Below are 16,419 nucleotides of genomic sequence, written 5' to 3' on the forward strand. Positions count from 1 at the left end.
CAGCCGGCCGCCCCAACGCCTGACGCTGCCATCTCCTCCGACCCTCCGAATCTGTCTGCCACATCTTAGGCTGCCGCCTTATCTTTATTTTATCTGCTTTAGTAGTCTTTGAAGAACTTGTTAATTCGCACAAGTCCACCCGCGGGGTGTATTTTGAACTTCTGCTCGAAGACTTGGCCAAGGGCCTATGTTATGTAAATATTTATCCGAATTCTATCTTTTCTTGCTCATTGCTCTTTTGGCTTTTTCCTTTGCCGCTTTCCCTTAGTTGCCTGTCTTGCCAGTCGGACAGCTGCTCTGCGGACTGCCGTTGGATGAAATGTTTGGCTACTTTGGGAAGGCAAGTACTTAGCCGTTTTAGAGGTTTTTGGCAAGTTGAATAGAAGGCGGTGAGCCGACTGCTTAATAGTCGGTTTGCGAAAAGAAAAAAGGAAGGCTGGAAGCCGGCTTAAGCTATGTTTTATGCTTTGAGTCCTTAGCCATTTTTCATGTGAACGCCCATTCTACCTTACTCCTGCCCACCGTACAGTCGCTCTGTGAGCTGCGGCTTCTGACAAGAGATGGCTTAGGCGCCACACATTACTTGTCCGGCTGCAGGAAGCATTTCATAGTGTAAGGCGTCAAGTCCCCGGGCCGACCTGTCGAGCCCGGTGCCAAGCGGCATAACAAAGAGTAACATACTTGTAGGCATAATTTTTATCATATAGACAAAAGAGGGCAGTCCCCGAGCTCGTCTCGGGGGGCCCGAAGTCTTAGTACTTTAATACAAAAGGTAGCGTGGTACATACTGCATCAACTATAAAATCTTCGGAGGAGATTTGCATTCCATGGCCGCTCTGTCTCTTTGCCGGAGTCATCCCTCTTGCGTGCTCGGGGCTTCTGAGCGTCAATCAGGTAGTACGAGTTGTTGCCCAGCACTTTGCTGATGATGAAAGGGCCTTCCCAAGGCGCCGACAGCTTGTGCTGGCCGGCTGTTCGCTGGATCAGTCGGAGCACAAGGTCGCCCTCTTGGAAAGATCTCGGCTTGACCTTCCTGTTGTAGTATCGGCGCAGGCTCTGCTGGTAGATGCTGGACCGGCTGAGTGCCAACAGCCGGCCCTCTTCCAGCAGATCGACGCCGTCTTGACATGCTTCTTCTGCTTCCTCCTCGGTGTACATGGTGACTCGCGAGGAGTCGAACTCTATGTCCGTTGGGATGACGGCTTCAGCACCGTAGACGAGGAAGAAAGGTGTGAAGCCGGTTGACTTGTTTGGAGTCGTGCGCAGACTCCAGAGGACGGCTGGCAACTCATCGAGCCAGCAGCCAGCCAAGTGCTCTAGAGGCTCGACCAGTCGGGGCTTGATGCCGAACAGGATGAGGCCGTTTGCTCACTCCACCTGGCCGTTTGACTGTGGATGGGCGACGGACGCTAGTTCCAGTCGGATGCCCTGTGTTGCGCAGAAACGGGCCAAGGCGCCTTTGGCAAAATTTGTGCCGTTGTCGATGATGATGCTGTGTGGTATGCCGTACTGAATTGTGATATCGGAGATGAAAGTCACGGTAGTCGGACCGTTCAGTTTCTTGATTGGCTTCGCTTCTATCCACTTGGTGAACTTGTCCACTGCGACAAGTAAGTGAGTTAAGCCACCTCGTGCCGTCTTGAATGGTCCCACCATGTCTAGACCCCAAACTGCGAAAGGCCAGGCAATGGGGATGGTCTTGAGTGCAGAAGCCGGCTGATGCAGCTTGGAGCGGAACTTCTGGCCCCCTTTGCATTTTTGGACCAATTCCTTAGCCTCTTCTAAGGCAGTCGGCCAGAGGGAACCGTGTCGAAAAGCTTTGGCGATGAGTGCTCTTGAAGCCGCATGGTGGCTGCACTCGCCTTGATGGATGTCTTCGAGAATTGCTTGGCCTTGCTCTGGCTCTACGCAGTGCTGGTAGACACCAGTGACGCTGCGCCTGACCAGCTCTCTGTTGACTATGGTGTAGGCTGCCGCTCGGCGTTGTACTTGCCGAGCTGAGGTCTCATTAGTCGGCAGCTCTTTGCTCACCAGGAATTTGAGGATGGGCTAGGCCCTTGAGGGTGCTGCTATTTCTTCGACTGCCAGAACTGCGACTTGGACGAGGGTGGCTGGGCTAGGAGGCAGCGGGTTGGAGTCAACAACCGCTTGCTGGGTTAATGAGGTCCCCGGGCCGACTGGCGCGGCTCTTAGGCCGAGTTCTGGAGTCTTCGAGCCCGCCGCCGCAGTCCCCGGGCCGGGTTCTACAGTCCCTGGGCCGGCCTCGACTGTGGTGGCTTTGGAGCCATCTGCCAAAATCCCCGTACCGTCTGCCAGGGCTCTAGAGTCGGATCCGACTTCTTCGGGAGGAGCCGGCACGAAGATGGAGTCTGATTCTGGTGAAGGCTTGACAGACGGCTTGAGGAGGCGTTGAAGGGCGACGCCAGATGGTATTGCTTGGCGGGTAGAGCCGATTCGTGCCAAGGCGTTTGCTTGGTCGTTGTCGTTTCTTGGCACATGGAGGAACTCGCACCCCTCGAAATACCCACTGAGTTGCTGCACGAGGAAACGGTAACTCGCCATGTTTGCATCTTTGGCGTCCCAGTCGCCAGACGACTGCTGGACCACTAAGTCCGAGTCGCCATAACACAGGATCCGGCGAATGCCGAGTTCTTTGGCAAGCCGGAGCCCGTGAATGAGCGCCTCATACTCGGCTATGTTGTTGGAGGCGGCAAAATGGATTTGCAGTGCGTATTTGAGCTTGTCGCCTTTAGGAGAAGTGAGGACAACGCCGGCTCCCAAGCCGGTGCGCATCTTGGAGCCGTCAAAATGCATCCGCCAATGGGTGGAGTCGGGCGCTGGAGGTAGGTACTGGGTCTCGGCCCAGTCGACGAGAAAGTCGGCCAGTGCTTGTGACTTGATGGCGGTGCGGGGCTGGTAGTGGATGGTGTAGGGAGCCATCTCTATTGCCCACTTGGCCACTCGGCCAGAAGCATCTCGGCTTCCGATGATCTCGGCAAGTGGGGCCGTGCAGACCACAGTGATTGGATGCTCTTGAAAGTAAGGCTTCAATTTCTTGGCGGTAAAGTGCACGCCATAGCACATCTTCTGGTAGTGGGGGTAGTTCTGCTTCGAGGCCGACAGTACTTCGCTCAGGTAATATACCAGTCTCTGGACAGGTAGTGCCTTGCCTTCCTCCTTGCGTTCCACTACAATGACCGTGCTGACTACCCGGCTGGTGGCGGCGATGTACAGGAGCATAGCTTCCTTAGGAGTCGGAGCCGCCAGAATGGGTGGAGTAGTCAGCATCTTCTTCAACTGGAGAAAAGCTTCGTCCACCTTGTTCTTCCACTCGAAAAAAGGGGTCTTCTTCATGAGTTGGTATAAGGGGAGAGCTTTCTCGCCCAGCCGACTGATGAATCGGCTGATGGACGCCAAGCAACCGGTGAACTTTTGCACGTCCAGCAGTCGGCTGGGTACCTCCATCCTCTCAATGGCCTTGATCTTTACAGGGTTGCATTCTGTGCCGCGTTCAGATACCAGGAAACCAAGGAGTTGGCTGGCTGGTACTCCGAAGACGCACTTCTCGGGGTTGAGCTTGATCTGGAATCGGCGCAGGTTCTCAAAGGTCTCCTTGAGGTCTTCCAGCAGTGTTCCACGCTTTTCCGTCTTCACCACCACATCTTCTACGTAGACATGGGAGTTTCTCCCGAGTTGCTTGAGGAGGCACTTCTGCATGCAACGCTGAAAGGTGGCGCCGGCATTCCTCAAGCCGAACGTCATGGTGAGGTAGCAGAAGGCTCCAAACGGCGTGATGAAGGCGGTCTTCAGTCTGTCAGCCGGGTTCAGCTTGATCTGGTGATATCCTGAATATGCATCCAAAAAGCTCAACAGCTCGCATCCGGCGGTGGAGTCTATCACCTGATCAATTCTTGGTAGAGCAAACGGGTCCTTGGGGCAGGCCTTGTTAAGGCTCGTGTAGTCAATACACATTCGCCACTGCTTGTTCTTCTTCAGTACCAGGACCGGATTGGCTAGCCACTCTGGAAAGAATACTTCCATAATGAAGCCGGCTGCTAGGGGTCAGGCTATCTCTTCTCCGACAACTCTTCTCTTCTCTTCTGATAGGCGGCGGAGGGGCTGCCTGACCGGCTTTGCATGAGATCGGACATGTAACTTGTGCTCGGCGAATTCCGTCGGTACACCTGGCATGTCTTTGGGGGACCATGCGAAGATGTCCCGATTCTCACGGAGGAAATCGACAAGCTCGCCTTCCTATTTGCTGTCGAGGTTTGCGCCTACGACAGCGTACCTCTCTGGGTGCTCTGGATCCAAAGGTATCTTCTTTGTCTCCTTGGCCGGCTTGAACAAACCCTCAGCCTCCGACTCCTTTGGGCTAGGCGACACCTCTAGCTGCTTGCCGGCCATCGCCATAACCCGGTCAAGGAGCCGCTTCTCGGCTGCGATCACCAGGGACTCGGCTAGCCGACTACTCTCAGCCGCACAGGCAAACGACTTCTGGTAGTCGCCGGCTACGGTCAGAATTCCCCTGGAACTAGGCATCTTCATTTTGAGGTAGGCATAGTGGGGGACCGCCATGAACTTGGCCAGGGCGGGTTGGCCAAGTAGTGCATGGTATGGGCTCTCGAGGTCCACCACCTCAAACCAAACTAACTCTCGGCGGAAGTGATCTTTGTCTCCAAAGAGGACGTCCATCAGGATCTTGCCGATTGGTCAGCAGGAAAGCCTAAGAACAATGCCGTGGAACACTGTCCGGCTGCTCTGAAGCTGTCTTTGCTTGATCCCCAATTTCTCCATGGTGTCCTTGTACAGGATGTTGATGCTGCTGCCTCCGTCTATCAGAACTCGCGAGAAATGAGCGGCTCGTCTAGCCGTGGCAAAGGTGGTATCCAAGACCAAGGCATAAGAGCCCGGACTCAGCATCACCTCTGGGTGATCAGCCCTGCTCCAACTGATAGGCTTCTCGGACCAGTGCATGAACTCTGGCATCTCTGATGCTACTGCATTCACCTCTTGTCGCTGCAGCCGCCTGCTGTGTCGATCATCAGCCATGCTGCTAAATACCACATAGGCTCCATGTTCTCTGGGGTATTCGTCTTGTACTGCGCCGACTGGCCTGACAGCCGGCTGCTAGGGCGGAGGCGGGGGCGGCTGCCCAGCAAGCGGGGGAGGTAGAAGGCCATCTCCTTTGGCGATCCTGGTGAGCCAGTGTTACTTCCGGGTGGTGTGATTCGACGGCTTTGCGCCGCTATGGAACTTGCAAGGACCATCCAGGGTCTGCTCGTATGAGAAGGCCGGCAACTAGTTGGGCTTGCTACCTTTCTGTCGCTTGGGTGGAGGCTGCCCATCCGGCTGCTGGGCTTCAACTGTCGTGACCTGCCGGCTGCTGGAAGCCAGCTGCGGGGCCTTGCGCTTGTGGTCGCTCTGCTGTTGCCGCCGACTGGCGTCTCCCGCCGGAGTTCTTGGAGCCTGAGGGGCCACTTTGCCAGTTGCGCTAACTTGAATCTCCGCCTTCATGGAGGAGTCGGCCGTGGCGTACTTGTTTGCTATGAACAGCAGCTCGTCGAGGGTTTCTGGCTCGTCGCAAAGGAGCTTTTGCTTGAGGAGGGTGCCTTCTCTGCACCCGGCGGTGAAGTACTCGATGGCCTGCACCTCGTGCACGCCCTCGCAGGAGTTCCGAAGCTCGGCCCAACGCGTGAGGTAGTCGCGAGTCGACTCGTTGGGACCTTGCATGCACAAGGAAAACTGACGAGGCTTGGGAGGACGCTTGTACGTGCTGGTGAAGTTGCGGAAGAATGCTTCGCTGAAGTCGACCTAGCTATTGATGCTGCGAGGCTTCAGGCTATTCAGCCATGTCCGGGCCGTGCCCTGGAGCATGAGCGGAACGTATTTTACGACGACACGCTTGTTGCCGTTCGCTATGCTGATAGCCGTGGAGTAGTCGACCAGCTAGTCTTCCAGCTTCACGGAGCTGGCGTATTTGGGCGTGTCTCTTGGGAGCGTGAACCCTTTGGGAAAGGGCTCGTCTCGAATGCGGGGCCCGAAACAAGGCGGACCCAACTCGTCTTCTTCTTCCAGCGCCAGGGATCGGTGAAGTCGGTCGATCCGGTGGCGGGCGTCATTTTCCCCGACTCCCTCTTGGCGGCCAAGGCGGTCTCCGAGGGTCAGATGATCAACATGCGGTGGGGAGACTCGCCTTTCCTTGTGAGGAGGAGGCGGACAGTCGTCCTGTCATTCTACTGCTCTCGGGCGGCCGTCTCGGTCACGCTCTATGGTAATGTGAGTCCGACTGTGGCTGACAGTCGGATCCTTGTCTCTTCTTCCTTGGGCGCCGCCAATCGGCGTCCAAGACGCCGTGCCTTGATCTCGGCGAAGGTCGTCGTTTTGCCGCTGCGGCGCCTCCGTGCGGCAGCCGCATCGAGGAGTCGCTGGACTCGCTCCATCATCAGGCGGCGCTCTTCGCCCTCGAAATTGTCCAGCTCGTCCGCCGCCGCCTGGGCGGCTCGAATGTTCTCCGCAGGTGTAGCGTACATAGGGAGACTTGCCCCGAACAGGTTGGCGATGGCTACGCCGCGCTGCTGGACCGCGCCATGGCGGCTGGGCCCAGCTGGGGCTGGCGAGCCACCAACAGCGTGATCCATCTCTCGCTGGTAGGCTTCTGACAAGCGTCTCATGCTAGCCAGCTTCTTCGCACCTTCGACGAGCTGAAGGCGGCGCGCCTCCAACGTCTCCGCGTCAGCATCTTCCGGAATGGGCACAGCCAGGTCTTGTAGTGCCGCGCCGAGTGGGTCATGCGCTCCTCCGCCGGGAGGCTCGTCATGACTGATGACGAGCACCTCCGTGACGGTGCTTCTGTCGCTCTCCGCACGAGGGAGAGGCTCGTCGTAGACCACCACATTAGTGGGGAACGCATCGAGCGACGCGGTGTCGGAGTCGACCAGCATTGGCTCGGTGGAACTTACAGACACCAAGTCCACGGCAGGCTCGCCGGCGACATGGAGTTGGTCGAGGAGGCCCGCGAGGAGGCTCTCGGAGCCGCCCGTGCCTGCGTTGGATGCAAGTTCGTCGGAGAGGCGAACCTCGCCGACAAGTTCGGCGAGGCAGCTGGCTACACAGGCGATCTCAACGCCGTGCAGCGCGTCAGCGCAAACTCCGTGTGGCGTGCCTGGCTGGCTGCGCTCGCCAGGGAGGAAAAGGGTTCCCGTCCAGAGCAGGTCTTTGGACGACGATGCACCAAGCCCCATGGTGGGCGCCAAATATCGGGGGTTGGGTGCGACATATGCCAAAGGATGGCTTATCATGGTGGGGGCGAGTAGAACGTCGCCGGTGCCTGGAAACGGGATGAGGCGAAGACATGCACGCCGGCAAATCTTACCCAGCTTCAGGGCTCTCCGGGGAGATAATACCCCTACTGCTGCTCTACAGGGTCTCCGCATGATCACTATGGCAAAGTGTTTACACGATTGCTCCTTGAGCTGTTTCCTAGAGGTAGGAGAAGGCAAGGATAGCTCTCTCCTTTCTATATGATCTGGTCTAGTGCTAATGGATTCCAACCCTTTGCATGGGTGCCCTGGGGGGTTTATATAGGCCTACCCCCCAGGGGTACAATGGTAATCCGGCTAGACGCGGGCCCAGCCATCAGTGCCTCTGGCCTTCGTCTTCTCCGCCGACTGCTGGGGCCCGCCGACTGGTGAGCCTCGCCGACCGGCTCGGTACGGAGCCGACAGGCCGCGTCCGCCGCGGGCGGGTCTTGCCGGCTGCTGATTACTGTAGCTGTGCTTCTAATGATGCAGGCTTGGTCATGGAGTCGTGGCAACAGCCCCGCCGCCTGGCGGGCGATCACTATTGCCACTCTCCGTCACATCTGGTTAATGGCGCGTGGGCCCCGGGGCAGGAGCTGGCCGACTCTTGGGGGCTGACTCCCAACGGGTCCGACTAGTGGCGCACTTGTCGTCTTCTGGGGTCCCACTGGCTGGTGGAACCCGCCGCCCCAAGGTCGTACAGACAAGCCGTCGTGGGCGCAGGATTCAGTCCACTGGTGCTGATATCAGGGCCGGCATGGCAACAGTGCCACGCCGCACGGAGATCTCCATGGGTACGGTGTACTGTGGCCATGCCTGCCCCTGGAAAGGGGCGGGAGCAGGCTTCACTGTAGCCACTCCCCTGTCTTGTCCCTCTTGTTGAGGACATGGGGTTTCTTGGAGTCGCGGTCCGACTCCCCAAGGTCGGCTTCTCGGGAAGTCGTCAGTCAGGAGTCGGCTTATCCTGAAGTCATTCCTGGGACTCGGCCGCGAGTGGCTAGTCGGTTGCCTTGCTGCCGACTTCTCAAAAGGCGGCTCTGTGTCCTGGGGTCTTGAGGGGCGCAGCCTGCCCCGATGTCTTGAAAGGTTCTGGGGCTCGGGTTAGCCTACCCGTGGCCCATTACTCCGACATGCATTAAGTAAGATGACATGATGTAGAGGAATAAACTCAAGCAATATGATGTAAACCCCATCTTTTTATCCTCGATGGCAATAATACAATATGTGCCTTGCTGCCCCTACTGTCACTAGGAAAGGACAACGCAAGATTGAACCCAAATCTAAGCACTTCTCCCTATGCAAGAAAAACCAATATAGTTGGCCAAACTAAACCTATAGTTCGAAGAGAATTAAAAGATAACAAATCATGCATAAAAGAATTTAGAGAATATTCAAATAATATTCATATATAAGCTGATCATAAATCACAATTCATTGCATCTCGACAAACACATTGTAAAAGAAGATTACATCAGATAGATCTCCAAGAACATCGAGGAGAACATGGTATTGAGAATCAAAGAGAGAGAAGAAGTCATCTAGCTACTAGCTGTGGACCCGTAGGTCTGAGGTAAACTACTCACACTTCATCGGAAGGGCAATATAGTTGATGTAGAAGCTCTCCATGATCGAATCCCCCTCCGGCAGGGTGCCGGAAAAGGTCCCTAGATGGGATCTCACGGGAACAGAAGGTTGCGGTGGTGGAAAAGTGTTTTTGTGGATGCTTCTGGTAGTTTGGGAATATATGTGAATATATAGGAGGAAGATCTAGGTCACGGGGTCACCGACGGGCCCACAAGGCAGGGGAGCACGCCCTCCACCCTTGTGGCCGCCTCGTGGCTCTTCTGACTTGCACTCCAAGTCTCTTGGGTGATTTCTGTTCCAAGAAAAATGATCACGAAGGGTTTTTTCTGTTTGGACTCCGTTTGGTATTCCTTTTCCGCGAATCTCAAAAACAAGGAAAAAACAGAAACTGGCACTGGGCTCTAGGTTCATAGGTTAGTCCCAAAAATAATATAAAATAGCATATTAATGCATATAAAACATCCAAAACAGATAATATAATAGCATTGAACAATCAAAAATTATAGATACGTTGGAGACGTATCAAGCATCCCCAAGCTTAAATCATGCTCGCCCTCGAGTAGGTAAATGATAAAAACAGAATTTTTGATGTGGAATGCAACCTAACATATTTATCCATGTAATTTTTCTTTATTGTGGCATGAATGTTCAAATCCATAAGATTCAAAACAAAAGTTTAACATTGACATAAAAACAATAATACTTCAAGCATAATACTAACAAGGCAATTATGTCTTCTCAAAATAACATGTCCAAAGAAAGCTTATCCCTACAAAATCATATAGTCTGGCTATGCTCCATCTTCATCACACAAAATATTCAAATCATGCACAACCTCGATGACAAGCCAAGCAATTGTGATGTTCTCAAACTTTTTCAACTTTCACGCAATACATGAGCGTGAGCCATGGACATAGCACTATAGGTGGAATAGAATATGGTGGTTGTGGAGAAGACAAAAAGAAGGAGATAGTATCACATCAACTAGGCGTATCAACGTGCTATGGAGATGCCCATCAATAGATATCAAAGTGAGTGAGTAGGGATTGTCATGCAACGGATGCACTAGAGCTATAAGGTTATGAAATCTCAAAAGAAAACTAAGTGGGTGTGCATCCAACTTGCTTTCCCATGAAGACGTAGGGCAATTTGAGGAAGCCCATCGTTGGAATATACAAGCCAAGTTCTACAATGAAAAATTCCCACTAGTATATGAAAGTGACAACATAGGAGACTCTCTATCATGAAGATCATGGTGCTACTTTGAAGCACAAGTGTGGAAAAAGGATAGTAACATTGCCCCTTCTCTCATTTTCTCTCTTTTTTATTTGGCTTCTTTGGCCTCCCTTTTATTTTTTTCCTCACATGCGACAATGCTCTAATAATGAAGATCATGACACTTTTATTTACTTACAACTCAAGAATTACAACTCGATACTTAGAACAAAATATGACTCTATATGAATACCTCCGGCGGTGTACCGAGATGTGCAATGACTCAAGAGTGACTTGTATAAAAAAATGATGGAAGGTTGCTTTGCCACAAATACGATGTCAACTACATGATCATGCAAAGCAATATGACAATGGTGGAACATGTCATAATAAAACGGAATGGTGGAAAGTTGCATGTCAATATATCTCGGAATGTCTATGGAAATGCCATAATAGGTAGGTATGATGGCTGTTTTGAGGAAGGTATATGGTGGGTGTATGGTACCGGTGAAATTTGTGCGGTACTAGAGAGGCTAGCAATGGTGGAAGGGTGAGAGTGCGCATAATCCATGGAATCAACATTAGTCATAAAGAACTCACATACTTATTGCAAAAATCTTTTAGTCATCGAAACAAAGTACTATGCGCATGCTCCTAGGGGGATAGATTGGTAGGAAAAGACCATCGCTCGTCCCCGACCGCCACTCATAAGGAAGACAACCAAAAAATATCTAATGCACCAACTTCGTTACATAACGGTTTGCCATACATGCATGCTAGGAGACTCACAAACCTTAACACAAGTATTTCTCAAATTCTCAATTACTCACTAGCATGACTCTAATATCACCATCTTTATATCTCAAAACAATCATAAGGAATCAAACTTCTCATAGTATTCAATGCACTTTATATGAAAGTTTTTATTATATCCCTCTTGGATGTCTATAATATTAGGACTAAATTCATAACCAGAGAAAATTACCATGCTGTTTAGAGGCTCTCAAAAAAATATAAGTGAAGCATGAGATTTCAATAATTTCTACAAAATAAAGCCACCGCCATGCTCTAAAAGATATAAGTGAAGCACTAGAGAAAAATTGGCTAGCTCAAAAGATATAAGTGAAGCATATAGAGTATTCTAATAAATCACGTTCATGCGTGTCTGTCTCAAAAGTTGTGTACAGCAAGGATGATTGTGGCAAACAAAAAAGCAAAGACTCAAATCATACAAGATGCTCCAAGCAAAACACATATCATGTGGTGAATAAAAAAATAGCCTCGAGTAAAGTTACCGATAGACAAAGACGAAAGAGGGGATGCCTTCTGGGGCATCCACAAGCTTAGGCTCTTGGTTGTCCTTGAATATTACCTTGGGGTTCCTTGGGCTTCCCCAAGCTTAGGCTCTTGCCACTCCTTATTCCGTAGTCCATCAAATCCTTACCCAAAACTTGAAAACTTCACAACACAAAGCTCAACAGAAAATCTCATAAGCTCCGTTAGTATAAGAAAATAAATCACCACTTTTGGTACTGCTGTGAACTCATTATTTATTTATATTGGTGTAATATCTACTGTATTCCAACTTTTACATGGTTCATACCCCGTGATACTAACCATAGATTCATCAAAATAAGCAAACAAAACGCGAAAAATAGAATCTGTCAAAAACAGAACAGTCTGTAGTAATATGTAACTCTCGAATACTTCTATAACTCCAAAATTCTGAAAAATTAGGAAACCCTGGGAAATTTGTTTACTAATCTTATTCAAAAAGAATCAGTATTTTACTGCAGTTCTATTAAAAATGATAATTGTTTTCCTGGGCGCAAAAGTTTTTGTTTTTCAGCAAGATCAAATCAACTATCACAGCAAGCCATCCCAAAGGTCTTGCTTGGCACAAACACTAATTAAAATACAAAACCACATATAACCAGAGGCTAGATGAATTATTTATTACAAAACAGGAACAAAAAGCAAAGAACAAAAATAAAATTGGGTTGCCTCCCAACAAACGCTATTGTTTAACGCCCTTAGCTACGCATAAAAACACAAATAGATCTAGGTATTTTCATATTTGATATGCAATCCATAAGTAGCTCTCATAATAGATTCATATGGCTACTTAATTTTATTTCTAGGAAAGTGTTCCATGCCCTTCCTTAACGGAAATTGAAATCTAATGTTTCCTTCTTTCATATCAATAATTGCACCAATCGTTCTAAGCAAAGGTCTACCAAGAATAACAGGACATGCAGGATTGCAATCTATATCAAGAATGATGAAATCTACGGGCACATAATTCCTATTTGCAACAATAAGAACATCATTAATCCTTCGCATAGGTTTCTTAATAGTGGAATCCGCAAGATGTAAATTTAAAGAACAATCATCAATTTCACGGAACCTAACACATCACATAAAGTTTTTGGAATGGTGGAAACGCTAGCACCCAAATCACACAAAGCATGGCACTCATAATCTTTAATATCAATCTTAATAGTAGGTTCCCACTCATCATAAAGTTTTCTAGGGATAGAAACTTCCAATTCAAGCTTTTCTTTAAAAGATTGCATCATAGCATCAACAATATGTTTAGTAAAAGCCTTATTTTGATTATAAGCATGAGGAGAATTCAACATGGATTGCAACTAGGAAATACAATCTACTAAAGAACAATTATCATAATTAAATTCCTTGAAATCCAAAAGAGTGGTTCATTGCTACTTAAAGTTTTGACATCTCCAATCCCACTTTAACTAAGGTTGACTCATCTCTAGTCCCATTTTTATCAAGATTTATTTTGGAAAACAAAGATTCAATAGGAGTCACATCAATCACTTTAAGATCTTCCTCATTATTTTCACGAAAACTAGAAGAACAAGTTTTTACAAACCAATCTCGCTTAGCACGCATCTTAGCGGTTCTTTCTTTGCACTCATCAATGGAGATTATCATAGCCTTTAGGGATCCATTGATATCATGCTTGGGTGGAATAGATCTAAGTTTCAAAGAATCAACATCAAGAGAAATTATATCCACGTTCCTAGCCAAATCATCAATCTTAAGCAATTTTTCTTCAACCAAAGCATTGAAATTCTTTTACGAACTCATAAATTCTTTAACACTATTCTCAAAATCAGAGGGCATATTATTATAATTTCCATAAGAATTGTTGTAGGAATTACCATAATTGTTAGAGGAATTACTAGGAAACAGCCTAGGATTAAAATTACCTCTATACGCGTTATTACCAAAATTGTTCCTACCAACAAAATTCACATCCATAGATTCATTATTATTTCAATCAAAGTAGACAAATGCATATCATTAGGATCAATAGAAGCACTCTTGCTAGCAAATAATTTCATAAGTTCATCCATCTTTCCACTCAAAACATTAATCTCTTCAATCGCATGCACCTTTTTACTAGTGGAAGATCTTTCGGTATGCCATTGAGAATAATTAACCATAATACTATCTAGGAGTTTAGTAGCCTCTCATGAAGTAATTTCCATAAAAGTGCCTCTCACGGCCGAATCTAAAGATTTCTAGAAGCAAAATTCAATCCGGCATAAATTTTTTGTATAATCATCCACAAATTCAAACCATGAGTGGGGCAGTTTCATATCATCAATTTCATCCTCTCCCAAGATTGTGAAACATGTTCATGATCAAGTTTCTTAAAGTTCATAATATCATTCCTAAGGGAGATGATCTTAGCGGGAGGAAAATACTTGGAAATAAAAGCATCTTTACACTTATTCCATGAATCAATACAATTTCTGGGCAAAGATGAAATCTAAATTTTAGCACGATCTTGAAGTGAGAACGGAAATAGATTCAATTTAACAATATCCTTATCCACATCCTTTTTCTTTTGCATATCACACAACCTAATGAAATTATTAAGATGGGATGCGGCATCTTCATTAGGAAGGCTGGTTTGATCTTTCATAACAAGATTCGGCAAAGCGGCATTAATTTCATAAGATTCCACACTAGTGGTAGGAGCAATCAGAGTACTAATAAAATCATTGTTATTTGTACTGGAAAAGTCACACAATTTTGTATTCTCTTGAGCCATCGTAACAAAGTAAGCAATCCAACACATGAGCACACAAAAAGAAAATGAAGAAGACGAATGGAAGAGGGGCGAAGCCAAAGGCCAATCTTTTCGAAAATCGTTTTAAAAGTGGGGAGAGGAAAATGAGAGGCAAATGGCAGATAATGTAATGCAAAAGATAAGAGTTTACGATGGGTACTTGGTATGTATTAACTTGGCATAGATCTCCCCGGCAACGGCGCTAGAAATTCTTCCTGTTACTTCTTGAGCTTGTGTTGGTTTTTACCTTGAAGAGGAAAGGGTGATGCAGCAAAGTAAAGATAAGTATTTCCCTCAGTTAGAGAACCAAGGTATCAATTCAGTAGGAGACAACGCACAAATGACTGATACCTGCACAAACAATCAAACAAACTTGCACCCAACGCGATAAAGGGGTTGTCAATCCCTTCACAGTCACTTGCAAAAGTGAGATCTGATAGAGATAGATAAAACTAAACAAAAGATAAATTAAATATTTTTGGGTTTTTTGGTTTATAGATCGGAAAGTAAAGATTGCAAAATAGTAGATCGGAAACTAATATGATGGAAAATAATAGATCAGAAACTTATATGGTGGAAAATAGAAGATCGCAAACTTATATGATAGAAAATAGACCCGGGGGCCATAGGTTTCACTAGAGGATTCTCTCAAGATAGCAAATAATACGGTGGGTGAACAAATTACTGTCAAGCAATTGATAGATAAGTGCAAAGTTATGACGATATCTATGGCAATGATTATGAAATATAGGCATCACGTCCGTGTCAATTAGACCAAAACGATTCTGCATCTACTACTATTACTCCACACATCGACTGACTCCTGCCTGCATCTAGAGTATTAACTTCATGAAGAACGGAGTAACGCATTAAGTAAGATGACATGATATAGAGGAATAAACTCAAGCAATATGATGTAAACCCCATCTTTTTATCCTCGATGGCAACAATTCAATATGTGCCTTGCTGCCCCTACTGTCATTGGGAAAGGACACCACAAGATTGAACCCAAAGCTAAGCACTTCTCCCATTGCAAGAAAAACCAATCGAGTTGGCCAAACTAAACCGATAGTTCTAAGAGAATTACAAAGATATCAAATCATGCATAAAAGAGTTCAGAGAAGATTCAAATAATATTCATAGATAAGTTGATCATAAATCCACAATTCAACGGATCTCGACAAACACACTGCAAAAGAAGATTACATCGGATAGATCTCCAAGAACATCGAGGAGAACATGGTGTTGAGAATCAAAGAGAGAGAAGAAGCCATCTAGCTACTAGCTATGGACCCGTAGGTCTAAGGTAAACTAATCATGCTTCATCAGAAGGGCAATAGAGTTGATGTAGAAGCCGTTCGTGATCGAATCCCCCTCCGGCAGGGTGCCAGAAAAGGTCCCTAGATGGGATCGCACGGGAACAGAAGGTTGCGGCGGTGGAGAAGTGTTTTTGTGGATGCTTCTGGTGGTGTGGGAATATATGTGAATATATAGGAGGAAGAACTAGATCAGGGGGTCACCGAGGGGCCCACAGAGCAGGGGGCGCGCCCTCCACCCTTGGGGCCGCCTCATCGCTCTTCTGACTTGCACTCCAAGTCTCCTGGGTGTCTTCTTCTCCAAGAAAAATCATCGTGAAGGTTTTATTCCATTTGTATTCCTTTTATGCAAAGCTCAAAAACAAGGAAAAACAGACACTGGCGATGGGCTCTAGGTTAATAGGTTAGTCCCAAAAATAATATAAAATAGCTTATTAACGCATATAAAACATCCAAAACATATAATATAATAGCATGGAACAATAAAAAATTATAGATATGTTGGAGACGTATCACTCAACCATAGCCAATGCGCCCGTAGGGCCACATTGAGCCGGCGAAAGTCCGGTAAACCCAAGCTGCCAATCCATTTTGGAGTGTAGAGCTCCTTCCAATTCACAACACACTAAGAACCTCGTGTCTCAACCAAGCTAGCCCAGAAAAGGCTCTGACAGACCCTGGCAATGCTGGGAAGTACTTTCGGAGGTACATCCAGTGCCAGCATCACGTGAATTGGCATAGCAGATAGTACAGATTGCGTCAGAGTAAGCTACCCCGCCTTGTCCATGCCAGCGGCGCACCAAGTGGGTAATTTACTTACCACTCCATCCATAGTTTCTTGGAACCGAGCTTCCAATTGTTTGCGCGGGAGAGTGGCAAGGCGGGGTACATGATGGGG

Source organism: Triticum urartu, chromosome 1A (assembly GCF_056163025.1).
Source record: "Triticum urartu cultivar PI428250 chromosome 1A, HENAU_Tu73, whole genome shotgun sequence".
In the NCBI taxonomy this organism is placed as follows: Eukaryota; Viridiplantae; Streptophyta; class Magnoliopsida; order Poales; family Poaceae; genus Triticum; species Triticum urartu.